This window comes from Anomaloglossus baeobatrachus, chromosome 11 (assembly GCF_048569485.1).
Source record: "Anomaloglossus baeobatrachus isolate aAnoBae1 chromosome 11, aAnoBae1.hap1, whole genome shotgun sequence".
Classification (NCBI taxonomy): domain Eukaryota; kingdom Metazoa; phylum Chordata; class Amphibia; order Anura; family Aromobatidae; genus Anomaloglossus; species Anomaloglossus baeobatrachus.
Window position 1 is genome coordinate 76,716,259 of NC_134363.1, and position 17,526 is coordinate 76,733,784.

Consider the following 17,526-nt stretch of genomic DNA (forward strand, 5'->3'; position numbering starts at 1 on the left):
TCTGAGACATCTCCCACTCCTATGGAGTTAGGTCATACGTCCTCCAGACTACGCAGGTCTGGTCCTCCTATATGTTACGTATGTCGTCAGGCTGGGCACTATGCTAACAAGTGTCCTAACCGTCAGGGAAACTCCCAGGTCTAGTAACCATTAGAGGGGGGTTACTAGAGATGTCTTCTGCACCCTCTAAGGGCGGCTTTGCACGTTGCGACACTGCACGTGCGATGTCGATGGGGTCAAATCGAAAGTGACGAACATCCGGCGTCGCAGTCGATATCGCAACATGTAAAACCTTTTTGATACAATGAACGAGCGCAAAAGCGTCGTTATCGTATCATCACTGCAGCCTCCGACATTTCCATAATGCCGATGGTGCGACAGGTACGATGTTGTTCCTCGCTCCTGCGGCAGCACACATCGCTGTGTGTGAAGCCGCAGGAGCGAGGAACATCACCTTACCTGCCTCCCGGCTGCAATGAGAAGGACGGAGGTGGGCGGGATGTTTACATCCTGCTCATCTCCGCCCCTCCGCTTCAATTAGCTGTCTGCCGTGTGACGTCGCTGTGACGCCACACGACCCGCCCCCCTAAGGAAGGAGGCGGGTCGCCGGCCAGAGGGACGTCGCACGGCAGGTATGTGCGTGTGAAGCTGCCGTAGCGATAATAATCGCTACGGCAGCTTTCACTAGATATCGCACGTGCGACGGGGGCGGGACTATCGCTGCAGCATCGGTAACACATTATTACCGATGTCGCAACGTGCAAAGCCCGCCTAAGTGTAGTATCCCAGGTCAGCTCTCATTCTCTGAGAATACATGGCCTATTATGGCTTTTGTGGATTCCGGAGCTGACGGGACTTTTGTGTCCTCAGGATTTGTAAAGAGACACAATATTCCCTCTATCATGTTAGAGGCGCTTATTCCTGTCCGTGTTGTTAATGGGACTATGTTGTCTGACTCCATTACATTGAGGACAGTTCCCTTGCGCCCTTCCCTGTCTCAGGGTCACATAGAGGAGATTTCTTTTCTTGTTTTGCCTGAGGGCATAGATGACGTTCTTCTGGGTCTCCCATGGCTTCGGACCCATGCTCCTCTAATTGACTGGGAGTCCGACAGCATTATTAGTTGGGGTTCGAAATGTCAGTCCCGATGTCTTCCCTTACCACCTAAGGTCGTTGCGGTTGCATCAACTGATCTCTCTCCCATACCTACACCCTATTTGGATTTTGCTGACGTGTTCTGCAAACAGGGTGCTGAGGTTCTTCCACCCCATAGGCCGTATGACTGCGCCATAGACCTTATCCCAGGTTCGGTTCCACCTAAGGGCAGGATTTACCCCCTGTCAATACCTGAGTCGGAGGCCATGTCGACCAATATAAGAGAGAGTTTAGAGAAGGGGTTCATTCGTAAGTCTGTCTCTCCCGCGGGAGCTGGGTTTTTCTTTGTTCGGAAGAAAGAGGGTGATTTGCGTCCCTGTATAGATTACAGGGGTCTCAACGCAATCACAATAAAGCACAAATACCCATTACCTTTAATTTCGGAACTCTTTGACAGACTGAGGGGAGCTCAGGTTTTTACGAAGTTGGATCTGCGGGGTGCGTATAACTTGGTACGAATTCGAGAGGGTGACGAATGGAAGACCGCTTTTAACACCCGAGACGGTCACTATGAATACCTCGTCATGCCTTTTGGTTTATGTAATGCACCCGCTGTATTTTAGGACTTCGTAAACGATGTGTTCAGGGATTTACTGTTATCCTCCGTCGTGGTGTATCTGATTTTTTCTCCTGATCTGGAGACTCATCATCAGGATGTCGTTCGTGTCCTTTCCCGTTTAAGGGAGCACTCATTGTTTGCTAAACTCGAAAAGTGTGTATTCGAGCAGTCATCCTTGCCTTTTTTGGGTTACATTATCTCACAAGAGGGTCTGGCTATCGATCCTGCGAAGCTCTCTGCTGTCCTGGAATGGTCCGAACCTCATTCCTTGAAGGCGGTGCAACGCTTCTTAGGATTCATAAATTATTACCGGCAGTTCATACCCCATTTCTCCACTTTGGTGGTCCCTTTGGTGGCCTTGACTAAGAAAGGTGCTAATCCAAAAGTCTGGTCTACTGAGACATCCCAGGCTTTTGAGGCAGTAAAAAGACACTTTTCAGCTGCTCCCGTTCTTCAAAGACCCGATGAGAATAAGCCCTTCCTCTTTGAGGTTGATGCCTCTTCAGTGGGTGCTGGTGCGGTCTTGTATCAAAAGAACGGTGTAGGTAGAAAAAGGCCGTGTTTCTTCTTTGCTAAAACCTTTTCACTGGCAGAGAGAAACTATACCATTGGGGATAGGGAACTGCTCGCCCTCAGATTAGCCTTGGAGGAGTGGCGTCACTTGCTAGAAGGAGGGAAACATCCTTTCCAGGTCTATATAGACCATAAGAATCTGACGTACTTACAAACCGCTCAGCGTCTGAATCCTCGCCAAGCCCGCTGGTCCTTGTTTTTCTCCCGCTTTCACTTCTCCATCAACTATCTGTCCGGGAGTAAGAATAACAAGGCAGACGCCCTGTCTCGCTCTATGGTTTCTACCCAGGAAGAGATTGACGAACCTCGTCTTATCCTTCCCTCCAGTGTTATTCATACGCTCTCCCCTGTGACGTTAGACCAAATCCCACCGGGCAAGACCTTTGTTCCGCCGGATCGACAGAATGATATACTGTCGTGGGCCCACACCTGAAAGGTGGGTGGGCATTTTGGTATTAGACGGACACGAGAGTTACTCGAGAGGTGGTATTGGTGGCCACACTTAGCCAGCCACATCAAGAGATATGTCGTTTCCTGTTACTCATGTGCTTGCAACCGTCCGTTACGGCAGAGACCGGCTGGGCTCTTGCATCCTTTACCAGTGCCAGATAGACCATGGGAGGTGGTAGGCATGGACTTTGTGGGTGATCTTCCGTGTTCACAGGGACATAGATTTGTGTGGGTCATTACGGACCATTTCTCCCGGATGGTTCATGTCGTACCGTTATCGAGAATCCCATCTTCCAGGGTACTAGCCAAACTATTCCTCAAGCATGTCTTTAGGCTTCACAGGATGCCAGATCGTATCATTTGTGATAGAGGCCCGCAATTTGCTTCCTGTTTCTGGCGAGATCTTTGTAGCCTTCTGCAAATTGAGTTGAATCTCTCTTCGGCATACCATCCGGAGACCAATGGTTTGGTTAAGCGTACCAATCAATCCATGATTATATACCTTCGACACTTTGTTGCAGAGAACCACGATAACTGGTCCTCCCTCCTACCCTGGGCAGAATTTGCCCTTAACAATTCGCTGGCTGAGGCCACTGGGCAGACACTGTTCGTACTCAATAATGGGCAACACCCTAGGGTACCTGTACCGTTTCCCGCTGCTGTACCTCCTCCTCTTGTGGCCGACTGGGCAACTAATGCCAGAGAGGTTTGGGATCGGACTCAAGAGTCGATCCAAGCAGCTAAGGACCGTATGAAGACGGTGTCCAATCGGTTTCGTCGCCCGGCTCCTGTCTTTTCTCCGGGGGACTTTGTGTGGCTCTCTGCAAAACACGTGAAACTTAGAGTGAGCTCTGTCAAATTTGCTCCTGGGTCCTTATGAGGTTCTTCGACAGGTAAATCCTGTAGTCTACCAATTGAAGTTACCCGTCCATCTTAGGATCCATGACAAATTCCATGTCTCACTGCTAAAGCCGGCTATTTTACCTCACGCTCGTGAAGTACACTCTCCTGCCTCTGATTCCTCTCGCTCTAGCTATGAGGTACGAGCCATAGTTGGTTCTAAGATGGTTAGAGGGCGCAGGTTCTTCTTGATAGATTGGGAGGGCCACGGCCTGGAACATCGCTCTTGGGAGCCTGAGGAGGCTGTCCATGCTCCCGACTTAGTTGCCGATTACCTGCGTCGCCAGGAGTGGGGCCCTTGAGGGGGAGGTACTGTTACGGTTGCTGTGGCACTGGAGACTATGTTCGGATTTCTTGCTACTGCACATGTGCGAGCACTGGAGACTATGTTCGGATTTCTTGCTACTGCACATGTGCAAGCGCTGGAGACTAAGTCCTATCTTGGAGCCATTGCACATGTGCGGGTGACATCATCGCTTACACGAGGTCACATGTCTCTAACACCTTCTAAGCTGATTGGCCGCTGGTCATGTGCTTGTGACACGTGGTCACATGTCTCTGACACCTTCTATGCCGATTGGTCGCTGGTCATGTGCTTGTGACGCTTTGCTCAGTGATAGGCCAGCGTGATGTCATTGCTGTCGTTCTGGCAGCGGATTGGCTCTGGTGTCCTCCATCTTGGATGAGGCACAGAGTCTATATAAGACCCTGCCGCACGCCGCCCAGCGCTCAGTCCTCTTGGTTCATGCATGAGAGTAGACGCTCTGTCCACGTTCCTCTAGGCATTTCTCTGTCTATGCTAGGTGAGCGCTACCGGCAGGGTAGCGTTCTTATACCTTACAGGTTCGGCTGCGGTCCGTATCCTTACATCTTAGTGGAGCGGACATAGGCAGGTGCCTGAGGCACATGGTCCGGCTGGGCCTTGTGATTCTACTCGTAGGTAGACGTTGCCGCTAAGGTAACGTTCCTTATACTGCGTCTGGCAGTTGTTTGTATCCTCGCACACTAGGGGAGCGAACATAGGTAGGAGCTTTGTGCGGCTTATGCTGCTGTCCGTCTCCTGGCACCGCTAGAGGAACGAACCTAGGTAGGTGCCATTTCACACTCACTGCTTTTGTCTCTGTGACCATTAACAGAGACCATACCACACACCCTCCAAGCAAGGGAGGAATTGCATTATTTCCTAATTATATTCCTCTGTGAGTTTAACAGAGAGCTCAGCTTCCTGTGTTCAGTGAGAGTTGCGCTGGCTGCACGCACACTGCATCTGTGGACTGGGGAGAGTAGGTGCAGATTCTTTGCACCCACACTCCTCACATGGAGGGTCTGCACTCCTAGAAAATGGGGGATACATTCCCTGAGCGTGCCCCCCATATTCTAGAAGGGCCAGAGTCGTTCTGGGACTTCTAAAATTGGTTACAGGGGATTTTTTTTTCTGTACAATAAATTAGTGAAAGACGGAATGTTTTGGGGAGTGTTTTTTCAAATAATTTTTTTTTTGTCATCTATTTTTCAACCCCAATGGTATCAACCCCATTTATTACCCCATTTGCCACCGCATCAGGGCAACAAGATGAGCTGGGGCGAAGCGCCAGGATTGCCACATTTAATGGATGTGCCACATCTGGTGTGGCTGCGGCCTGCTATTTTTAGGCTGGTAAGGGCCAATAACTATGGACCTTTGCACCCTGAGATTACCAGACCACAGCTGTCAGCTTTACCTTGGCTGGTGAACCAATTTGAGGGAAACCCCACTTTTTTTTTAATTATTTATTTATAAATAATTGTAAAAAGAACCTGGGGGCCCTCCAAATTGGATCCCCAACCAAGGTAAAGCTGCCAGCTGTGGTCTACAGGCTGCAGCCATCTGCTTTATCCTGGCTGGCTATCAAAAATGGGGGGGACCCCACGTCGCTTTTTTTCTATTTTTTTTTATCTATCTATCCATTTATCAATCCGTTATCTATCTATTTATGTATCCATCTATCTACCTATCCACTATCTATCTATCAATTATCTATCTATCCATCCCTCTATCTATCTATCCCTCCATCTATCTATCCATCTATCTATCCATCTATCTATCTATCTATTCTTTTTTATCTATCTATCCATCTATCAATCCATTATCTATCTATCTATCTATCCATCTATCCATTATTTATCTATCTACAGTATCTATCCATCTATCAATCCATTATCTATCTATCCCTCTATCTATCCCTCTATCTATCCATCTATCTATTTATCTATCTATCCATTATCTATCCATCTATCTATCTATCTATCCATCTATTTGATACATAGATAGATAGATAGATAGATAGATAGATAGATAATGGATAGATAGATAGATAGATAGATAGATAGATAATGGATACATAGATAGATAGATAATGGATAAATAGATAGATAGATGGATGGATGGATAAATAGATGGATGGGTAGATGGATGGATATATGGATAGATAATGAATAGATAGATAAATAATGGATAGATGGATAGATAGATAAATAATGGATAGATGGATAGATAGATAGATAGATAGATGGATGCAGGGTCGGACTGGGCTGTTAGGGGCCCACCAGGGGAATTGACTTTAGGGGTCCTCCCCAAAGCTAAATATAAACACCCATTAGCGTTATCCCCATTATTGTGTTGCTTTGACTGTATACACAGGCAGCTCCTGCACATCTATATTGTGCACTATAACTGGGATTTACAATTACAGTAGTTTTCAGTAATGAGATCTTTGGTGACAAGTTATCACCAATCCACAGGGTAGGTTGGTGATAACTTATTGATCGGTGGAACCAGACCAGTGGAAACCGCACTGATCGGAAGATTGGGGAACTTTTTACAGCGGCAGGTGGAATGTGTGACCACAGCTCCATTCAAACCTCTGTGGAGCAGCCAGATAAAAACAAGCACAGCACTCGCAGCCACTGAGGGAATGAATGGATCAGGGGTCGAATCGGACACAAACTCCAGTGTAATGGGGATAAAAGTTCCACGATCGGTGCAGGTCCCAGCAATCGGACCCCACTCATGAATAAGTTATCACTTATCCTTAGGCCACGTTCAGTATTTCGTCAGTATCTTACATCAGTATTTGTAGCCAAAACCAGGAGTGGGTGATAAATACAGAAGTGGTGCTCGAGTTTCTATTACTCTTTATCTCTGATTATACCGCTCCTGGTTTTGGCTTCAAATACGGAGGTAAAAAACTCACTGAATACTCAGTGTGTGCACATGGCCTTAGTAAAGGTGATTTCCTGTTTTCACTGGAGAACCTCTGTAAGTGCATATTTACTGCAGTGTAATAGTCACAGGACAGGGAGGGGTTAAATGTTTAAGTATTTCATTTCTATTGTAATTATCTTCCCCTTATAGAAAGAAAAAGTGACCTTCATACACAACACAATCCACTGTACCAAAACCAATAATACCACTTACAAGCGAGAAATACCGCCACACCATGACCAGACCACATATTACCACCTAACAGTGACCAAATACAGCCACATACAAGGGAAAAATACCACCACACCGTGACCAGACCGCAAAGTGACTGAATAATACCACATACAAGGGAGAAATACTGTGACACTATGACCAGATAATATACTACCAACACATTGTGAACAAAAGCAACCATATACCAGAGAGTAATACCACCACACCATAATTAGAACACATAGTAACCGAATATTACCACATACAAGGGGGAAATACCGCAACACTATGACCTATACCACATAATGACCGAATATAACTACATACAAGAGAGTAATACCACCACACCATAATCAGACCACATAGTGACCGAATATTACCACATACAAGGGAGAAATACTGTGACACTATAACCAAACCACATAATGACCAAATAATACCACACACGAGACAAATATCATTACAACATGACTAGAGAACATATTACTACCACACAAGGACATATAATACTACAATAATGATCATGAATAAAAACTACAATGCTAAGAACACTAATATTATCATCAGTGCCATAATGCACTGAGCTCTGTATATAGTGTATAGGTAATACAGTGATCACCAGTGACATTATATATAGGAGCACTGTATACAGTGTACAGTATAGTGTGTGTATGTTCATGTAATACACTGACTTACCAGTGACGTCTCTAGCTGACTTTATTCATTTTCACATTTTTTCTTCATCCGGCGCTGACCGCCATCACTTCTTCCTGCCATGACGCGACTCTGCAGAAAATAACAGTCACCTATACCAGATCACTCCCAGAGCATATTCCTCACTATTTGCACAATTTCTACACCACGTCAGACTCTTGTTCCCCCATTGGAGACAGTATCCTCAAAATTAACTTATATTTCATCAGTAATAATGTCCCCTAATATGCCCCACTTGCCACCATGAACTAATAATGTATGTCCCTCATTCTGGCCCCTTATAGTAATTATGTCCCTCATCCTGGCCCCTTTTATTTAATAATGTCTGGGGAAACAAGTGGAATCAGAAGGGGTTCTTAATTACTTCCTGCACAAAGTATCCCCCACACACTGCTCCTCTCCAAAATAGCCCCACAAAGTGCCCCTTTCCAAAATGTCCCCCAAAATGTGCCCTTTCTATAATATCTCCCCCATACCAAATCCCTGTATGAATCCCCCCCCCACTCCTCATTATACTATGCTGCCTTCCACAATCCTTAATATCTCATAATGTCCCCCATTGCCCTATAATGTTCCAATTTCTTTCATAACGTCACAATTTCACTGACCTATAATACCCCAATTTGCTTCATAATGTCCCCCATTTCCCTCTAATATCCCCCACTGCCTTATAATGTCACCCAACTGCCCTATAATGTCCCCAACTGCCTTATGTCTTCCACTGCCTTATAATGTCCCCACTGCCCTATAATGTCCCCCACTGCCTTATAATGTCTTCCACAGCCATATAATGACCCCACTTGCCCTAAAATGTCCCCGACTGCCCTATAATGACCCCAATGCCCTATAATGTTCCCCACTGCCCTATAATGTCCCCCACGGCATTATAATGTCCCCCACTGCCCTATAATGTCCCCCACTGCCCTATAATATGCTCCATAAAGTCACCCACCGCTTCTTAATGCCCCTTGCAAAATATCACCGCTCCTTCCCCACCGCAGCCCCTCATGTAAAATTATTGTACATCTTCGGCTCCTCTGGAGTACTTACCTGTGCCTGCGCGTCCTTATCTTCATCCCTGCAGCTGCGGCCCAGGTGATGATGCATATCGGTGCAGGACTGAGGCGTGCTCCTCTGCCTTAGTCTGGTCGCGTCCTCCTCCTCTGCACCCTCCGAGCGTGGGGGCCCTGGATGAGCTGTCCAGTCTGCCCACCAATAATCGGTGGCCCTGAAAAACAGGCGGCCCTGTGGCCCTGTACAGCCGCCCCGCACTAAATAAGGCATGGGGGCCCACTGAGGGCCCGGGGCCTACCGGGGGTTTCCCCACTAGCCCGGTGGGCCAGACTGACCCTGGATGGATGGATGGATGGATGGATAGATAGAGGGATAGATAGATAGATAGATAATTGATAGATAATGGATAGATAGATAGATAGATAGATAGATAGACAGATAGATAGATAATGGATAGAGAGATCCATTATTAAGGAGCACTTGCCCGCAGATGCTGGCCCATGGGATCTCTGAGCCCTGGTGGTGGCCTGTTATCCCCCTCAGTCAGCTGTTGCCTTCAATCGGGACTTTGGGTGGGACAAGACCTCTAGTACTGGCCTCAATCAGTTAATTAACCAGTTCCAGTCGCTTCTGGATCTAGCTTGAGGGTCTGAGTACCCCCATGTGTGCTCCGGTTTCCGATTCGGTACCGGCGGGCCACTATCCTGTCCCGGTCCACCTCGGTTCCACCGAGCCGTCTTCCCAGCTCCTGCAGACGGAGACCGCCGTCTGCCTCCTAGCCAAAGGCACCAGGGCTCCTACCCTGGTACCTGTTAGTTTGCTTCAGGCCTTACACACACTCTACTCTCCTTGAACTCTAACACTCAACTCTTTACTTTCCCGCCCCCGGGCTGTCTAGACTCCTTGGTGGGTGTCTTCCAACCGCCTGGTTCCGCCCCCTGGTGTGTCCATCTAGCCCTGAGGGGTGTGACTAGGGTTTTAAGGTTGGCTGATGTCACTTGTGAGGGAAAAGTGTTGTGCAGGGGCCTATCTGGGACTACTTGGCCCGGCCAGGGCATCACACTCCCCCTTGGTTAAACACAGACCATCCGCGGGCTTTCCGACCACCACCGGTTTATTTTGTTTAACTGAAAAAGATAAAAGGGGTAAAACATTTACAAGCATAATAACATATTTACATTCATGAAGATTTTGGTTTCTTCCCTTAACGGGAGGCATGTTACTTAAACGTTGCATAACAGTTTTATTAACTGGGACGGGACCATGTTCTTTTCACCTTAGCCCACCCAAACAAACCTAGCCCTGGTACCACCGCTAAGCACTGGTGCGCACCCCTTTTTCCCAGTCCAGGAAACGGGTTCGGGTCCGGGTGGTGCCCACACGGGCTGGGTAATAAGTTCCTTACCCAGCAGTCTCTCTCAGAGGCCCCACGTCCAGGGGACCCCTGACCCGGACGGTAGTCACTGGTTGCCATGGTGACGGGACCTCGGCCTACTCTGCCGCAGGCCCTTCCTCTAACCAGCCTCTCCGGAGACTGCGGCATGATGAAAAAGGGTGGTCTGGGACTATTTACAAAACCCAATAGTTTTTGGGTTGGCCTGCAAGTTCTCAGCCATGTCTTTTTATATAAGTGCAACTAAAATGGGAACATCAACAGGGTCTCAACTGGGACTTGCAGAAAGGTAGCCGGGAACCTCTACCTCTTTAACTTTCTTCTTCATACTCAGGACCGGAGGACGGCAAAGAGGGGCGGACGTGTAGCTGGGCTCCCTTAGTCACCCTTCTTCTTACATCCACGGCAAACCATCCCCTCTCGCCGCAGTGCCGTGTGTAGGTCACCAGCTCTCCGGGCTCCAGGTCCCGGTCGGGATGGCCGACGGGTAGGTGCGGGTATACATCCCTCCGGGACACAAATATTTCGGCCTCCATGCCCGCCTCAAAGATGAAACCCCATCCTCTTCGGGGGTCAAAGTGACGGACTTGGCATTCATGTGTCGGGCCCCTCACCCAGTAGGTGGCGTTACTGAAATTGTCCTTCTCTTGGATGGTTCGGGATAGGAATTCCGCTTTTCTTTTTTCACGGGCCGCAATTTCTTGGCCCAGCTCGAGCTGCTGCCGCTCCCAATATGGAGCGTCTGCGGCCTGCTCCAGAGTGACCTGCGCGGGGGCCGAACCCAGCTGGAGCACCTTCATGCTGGCTACGACCGACACCTTCGGCAGTGGAAGGCCCCGCTGTGACGTGGCTCATACGGCTGCCCCGCAGGCACATTTCCGCTACACCTCAGCCGAGGCCGGGAGTTTGGGAGCGGCCAGTATTTCTTGTCGCGTCTTCTTCCAGTCGGGGACCGCCTCTGCCGTGGCCGGTTGGACTGCCAGGGCCTCTGTCATCTCGGGCGCGGCCTCCTCCGGGATCGGTGGCGGGTCCAGAGCAAGACGGGGCACCTTCCGGATGCTGGTGGTATGTGGAACCGGGATCGATGCCGGGGCAGTGACGGGCTGACTGCTGGCGGCTTCTTTGGGCTGGTCCTAGCGGGGCGGTGGGTCGGACTCTGCTGCCGGTGTTGGTGGCAGCAGACCGAGCGGGGCGCCAGCAGCAACTGGTATGGGCGGCGAGGGAGGCAGTATGGAGGACAGGAGCAGACCGGGACCCTCAGCCTGATTGGCCGGTCCCTGGGGGACATAGGGGCGTGGGTCGCTTACCCGCTCTTCCAAGGTTGCCTCCACTGCACGTGCCCGCACGGCTGCAGCCAGCTCCTCCATCTCAGCCGTCCACCACTCCAGCATAAAGCGTGCCTGCGCCTGGATCCGGCAACACATCCGTGCGGTCTGGGCTTCTACCCATGCCGCTGTTCCGGGCACGAGCTCTTGCACTCCGGGCTTGTTGGACGGGTCGCGCATGTTGCTCTCACGGGGTCCAGGAACCAGAAGGGTGGCAGGGTCCTGGAGTCCCTGCCCTTTATCTGCTCGGTCACATGTCGCAGAATCTTCACCCGCCCCCCCTTGGTCTTTTCCTGGCACTCCTCTCTCAGGCCGGTAAGTTTCGTTTTTCGACTTCCAGCCTTGCTTCCGGCCGTGTTCCCAGGGGGCGGGGCTTCGGCTTTCGCGCCCTTTTCTCGGGGAAGAAGACTCTGGGCAGGAATCTTCGTGCCAAAAGATGGCGGCAAGATGGTGGTTTCTGGAAATTTTGCAACGGATCACCGCTGACTTCAATACAAGGCACACTTCCACAAGGTAAGTGGATGGGTAAGTATCCTGTTCGTGATGCCAAGTTTCGGGGTGTGCCGCCCCCGTGCCGGCAGCCTGCCGCTGCTCGGGTCCGGGCCTTCCGGTGGGTGGCTCGAAGGTCTCCGGACCCGGGGGATCCCACGGACACTCCGAATGAAAAGGGTTTGGGGGTGGAGGATGTAGGACGTATATGTACGGGCTGGACCGTACTAGGTTCGTGACGCCCCCCCCGGTATGTGGTGAGTTTGGACACCACCGCTGCAGTTACGGGGCACCCGAAGGAGATGTTGTGCAGCAAGTTGTTAACCCCTCCGTGGGCAGGGATGATGGCCCCGGGACCCGTTGGGATTCGCTGGTGCAGAGAGATGGGCAACCACAGAGTACTGGTGTACTCACTAGTGAAGGAAACACACAAGTCTCTGGTAAACCAAGGTGATGGTGGTCGGTGCCCGCAGCCGGCTGTGATCTGGTCCCCCACCCGGCTGGTGGTCTCTGTCTTTCTCCTGCACTTTTGTGTGATGGTGGACTGCCTCTGCTTGCAACTTCAGGAGTCCGCTCCTGGCTGGATGTGGCCTAAGGTGCCCTTGCCCACAGATGCTGGCCCATGGGATCTCTGAGCCCTGGTGGTGGCCTTTTATCCCCCTCGGTGGGCTGTTGTCTTCAATCGGGACTTTGGGTGGGACAGGACCTCTAGTCCTGGCCTCAATCAGTTAATTAACCAGTTCCAGTCGCTTCAGGACCTAGCTTCAGGGTCTGAGTACCCCCATGTGTGCTCCGGTTTCCGAGTCAGTTCCCTGGGTCGGTACCGGCGGGCCACTACCCTGTCCCGGTCCACCTCGGTTCCACCGAGCCGTCTTCCCGGCTCCTGCAGATGGAGACCGCCATCTGCCTCCTAGCCAAAGGCACCATGGCTCGTACCCTGGTACCTGTCAGTTTGCTTCAGTCCTGACACACAGGCCTGACCTCCACTCTCCTTGAACTCTAACACTCAATTCTTTACTTTCCCGCCCCCGGGCTGTCTAGACTCCTTGGTGGGCGTCTTCCAACCGCCTGGTTCTGCCCCCTGGTGTGTCCATCTAGCCCTGAGGGGTGTGACTAGGGTTTTAAGGTTGGCTGATGTCACCTGTGAGGGAAAGGTGTTGTGCAGGGGCCTATCTGTGACTACCTGGCCCGGCCAGGGCGTCACAGATAGATAGAAAATGGATAGATAGAGAGATAGATAGATAGATAGAGGCATAGATAGATCGATAGATTGATAATGGATAGATGGATAGATAGATAGATAGATCGATAGAGGGATAGATAGAGGGATAGATAGATAGATAGATAGATAGTTGGATGGATGGATGAATGGATGGATAGATGGATGGATAGATGGATAGATAGATGGATGGATATATGGATAGATAGATGGATAGATAGAGGGATAGATAGATGGATAGCTAAACAGATAGATAGAGTGATAGATGGATAGATAGATGGATAGATAGATAGATATTACAGCTTTTATTTGTGATGTATGTGTTCCCGTCCCCAACAGTATGTATGATAGAGCAGTGACCCTGCGGGAGCTTGGATATGAGTTCTCACAGGGTCACTGCCGGTCAGTGACGTAACTCTGAGTTGTGCTTTACAGCAGCAGTGAAGTTCTCGCGAACGTTAATGTGTTGACATCACCGACCATGAGAAATGACCTGGAGTTACCTCTGCAACATCGTTCACGGAATGAGGCTGCATTGAGCACTCGCTCACAGACGTCGCTGAATCAGTGTGGATTACACCGGACCTGGATATTTATAGGGGTTAATAAAGTGGTGACAGAGGGGCTTTTTGGTGTTTTATTTCAAATAAAGGATTTTTTGGTGTTGTGTTTATGTACTTTACTTACAGATTAGTGATCACGTGTCATAGACACTGCCATTACTAATCTTGAATTTAGTGGCAGCTATGGGCTGCTATTAACTCCTTATTACCCAGATTGTCACCGCAACACGGCAATTGAGAAGGGCCGGTGACATGCCAGGACTGTCACATCTAATGAATGCGACATTCTCGGGGCAGCAGCGGGCTGATATTCTCAGCTGCAAGAGGGGGGCCATAAACATGGCCATCGCCCTCTCCAGCCTGAGAATACCGGCCTGCTGCTGTGTGCTTACCTTGGCTGGGTATCATTTGGGGGGAAACCGCACGTCATTGTTTTAAATTATTTATTTATTTATTTTACTACACGATATAGACCCGCCCACCGGCGACTGTGATTGGTTGCAGTGAGACAGCTGTCACTCAGTGTGGGAACGTGTCTGACTGCAACCAATCATAGGCGCCGGTGGGCGGGGGAAGCAGGGAATACAAGATGGAATAATGAGCGGCCGGCATTTTCAAAAACTGGAGAATCCGCCACAGTGTGACAGCTGTGCAGCACCGCGCCCATGACCGGTGAGTATGAAAGAGAGAGGGAGAGACCGACTGACCAAAATGGCCGCTGGCTTATGACCCGCCCCAGGGCCGTGGGGTACTCGGTTCCGGGTGTTGGTTAATGGGATTATGTCACAGGGGCCTGTGCCCGGTTCCGTGGCCCTGGTGGTCGCTGAAAGTCAATAAATAATAAAAATTAAAAAAAAAAAAATAAAATAAAAAAAATAATAAAGAAAATAAATAAATAAATAAAAGTATTTCGTGACGCCACCTACGGTTCCAGTATGGTTACTGGGGCTGCAGGTCAGACCTCTGGGGTGATGGTTAGGCAGCCAGTTGTTTACGCTTCCCATAGGTGAAGCGGGGTGCCCAGGGCAGTTTTAGTAGTACACAGATATGGCGGTTTTTCTTCACAGCCTTTTCAGCTGTCACTTTAGTGCAGCAGCCTATGGCTCCTCAGATGAAGAAATAAAGTGCATCACACCAATTAATTAACTCTGACCAGATTTTACTTGCAGGTGTTAAAAAGGCGTTCAGTTTCTGATGTTACAGTTTTTGGTGATCTGGGAACAGTTGCTGATTAAGCAGATTTTCTTGTTGTCAAATTTAGAGGGCAATACTGTGTATGGTTCTGCTTCCCACTGGTCATCAAGCTTATGGGTCTTTCTTTTTCTTTTTAGAACCATCTCTCCAGGTATTAAAGGAGCAGCTGGTGCATTCTTGTTATAATCTTTCTCTTGCCTTTCTCTAATTTGGTCTAGGCTTCTTTCTACGCACTCCTGTACCTTTTTGTACTGCTCTTGGCACTTAGTGTCCCAATCAGCTTCAGGTGAACTGGTTTCAGGAACAACAATTCCCATTTCTAAGTCAACTGGTAACTTCCCGGGTCTTGCTCTCATCAAGTATGCTGGCGTGCAATTGGTGGAACTCACAGAGATGTTGTTGTACATGTCCACTAAATCAGGCAACTTCTCTGGCCACATGCTTCTTTCTTCCAAGGGCAAAGTTTTCAACAGGTCTATAACCACCTGGTTCATTTTCTCACACATGCCGTTTGTCTGTGGGTGATTCGGTGTGGTTCGGATTTTCTTACATCCATACAGGTTGCAAAACTCCTGGAACACTTCAGCTTCGAACGCAGAACCTTGATCCGTCAACACCTGTTCCGGGTAGCCATGTGGTCTGCAGAAGTAGGCCACGGAACTGGGCACAGGCCCCCGTGACATAATCCCATTAACCAACACCCGGAACCGAGTACCCCACGGCCCTGGGGCGAGTCAGCTTTTGGCGTCACGAACAGGATCTGGACAAGGCCCAGTAACCCTGGGTAACGTGTGCCTTGAAAACTGTTTAATAATAACTGAACTTTGCCGCCATTTTGAGAATTTGAAAAACTAACTGCGCCACAGTGAGGATGGAGATGCAAGGCGATGCTGATGCCGCTGGAGCAGCTGCAGCACCTGAAGCTGTAGCCCCGATCATGCCGCTTGCTCTGCCGTATGTCCCAGGGGCGGCATGGTTACCGCAATATGCTGGGGAGCCCAATACCCTAGCTGAATTTAGAGAAAAGATGTGCAATTTCCTGGATATATACTCTATGACTGACAAGCAAAAAGTGTCTGTTTTGCTGGGGCAACTGACGGGTGCAGCAGAGCGAGAGATTAAATCCTGGCTGAATACAGATAAAAGGACAATAACCCAGATATTTGCTAATTTAAAAGCTGCTTTTGAAACTCGTACTGTAGTTGAGCTAAGAATGAGGTTTTACAACTGCAAACAAAGACCGCAGGATAGCATGCGGGATTATGCATTGAAACTTCAGGAGGCGCTGCAGGCTGTAAAGCAGGTAGACCCTGAAAGTGCACGAGAGGAAGATAAAATGTTAATTGAACAGTTTCTTGAGGGGCTACATTCACCAATTCATCAAACACAGCTGCGTCTATGGGTCATGGAGCATCCGAGTCTAGACTTTGTAACTCTGAAGAACCGGGCCATTAGAGCACTGCGAGTCCCTGTGACTACAGACCCCGCACCTCAACCGCGGCAAGCCATCTCCTCTCCCTCAGAGGTGGTGTCCCTTTCCTTAACTCCAGCAGAAATCAATGGACAGACTGTAATACCTGGTGCCTCTGATGACTTGCGTTCCCAGGTACAGCAGCTGACAAAAGATGTGGCCATGCTCCTAAAGGCCATGCAACTCCAGCAGAGACCACAGTCGTCGGAGAGGATCCAGTTGGCTGACAGCCCTGAGGACATCCCGTGGATGCGAGGAAGGAGGAACCCACCGCCCAGAGGAAGACCCAACGACCGCTACGACTCGTCAGGACAACCTATCTGCCACCGTTGTAACGAGGTGGGCCACTTTGCCAGGTCATGTCCTTTAAACCAGCAGCAGCGGGCCGGCCACCAGGAATAAAACAACCAGGCCCATCGAACTGGCGCGATAGATATGTGGGAGGACGACCATTCCTATCTATCGTGCTAGATGGCATTCCCACACTTGCTCTATTGGACACTAGCTCACAGGTGACGACGATCCCGCATATCCTTTACAGATTTTGGGCCGATTCTGAGCTCACTCGCCCCGACCCAGACCTCACTATATATGCTGCTAATGGACAGCCGGTATCACAAGTAGGGTACAAGGAGGTGACGATAAAGGTGGGGAGAGAAGGAGCTAAAGGGTAAATGACTTATTGTGGTGGATACTGATTGTCGTGAAAGAAATCCAACAATGATATTAGGTACTAATGTTGTTGAAAATTGTCTAGGAGAAGTTATTTTCTTGCTCCAGCAGGTTGCAGAAACTGCCAGCATCGGGCAGCAGAGGGTCCTACAGAAAGAAATCAAAGCCCTTCTGCAGAGACAACAGGTAGAGTTGTCTGGTGGAGAAATCGGCAGTGTACAGGTAAGCGACCCATTCCCCATTGTGTTACCCCCAAGAAGTGAAGAGATGATTTGGTGTCGGGCAGCTATAGGCCTCAGAGGGCGGGATTACCAGGCAATGGTAGAGCCCATGTACTCAGATAGTAGGCCCACAGTCCTGACAGCCAGGGGGATAGTT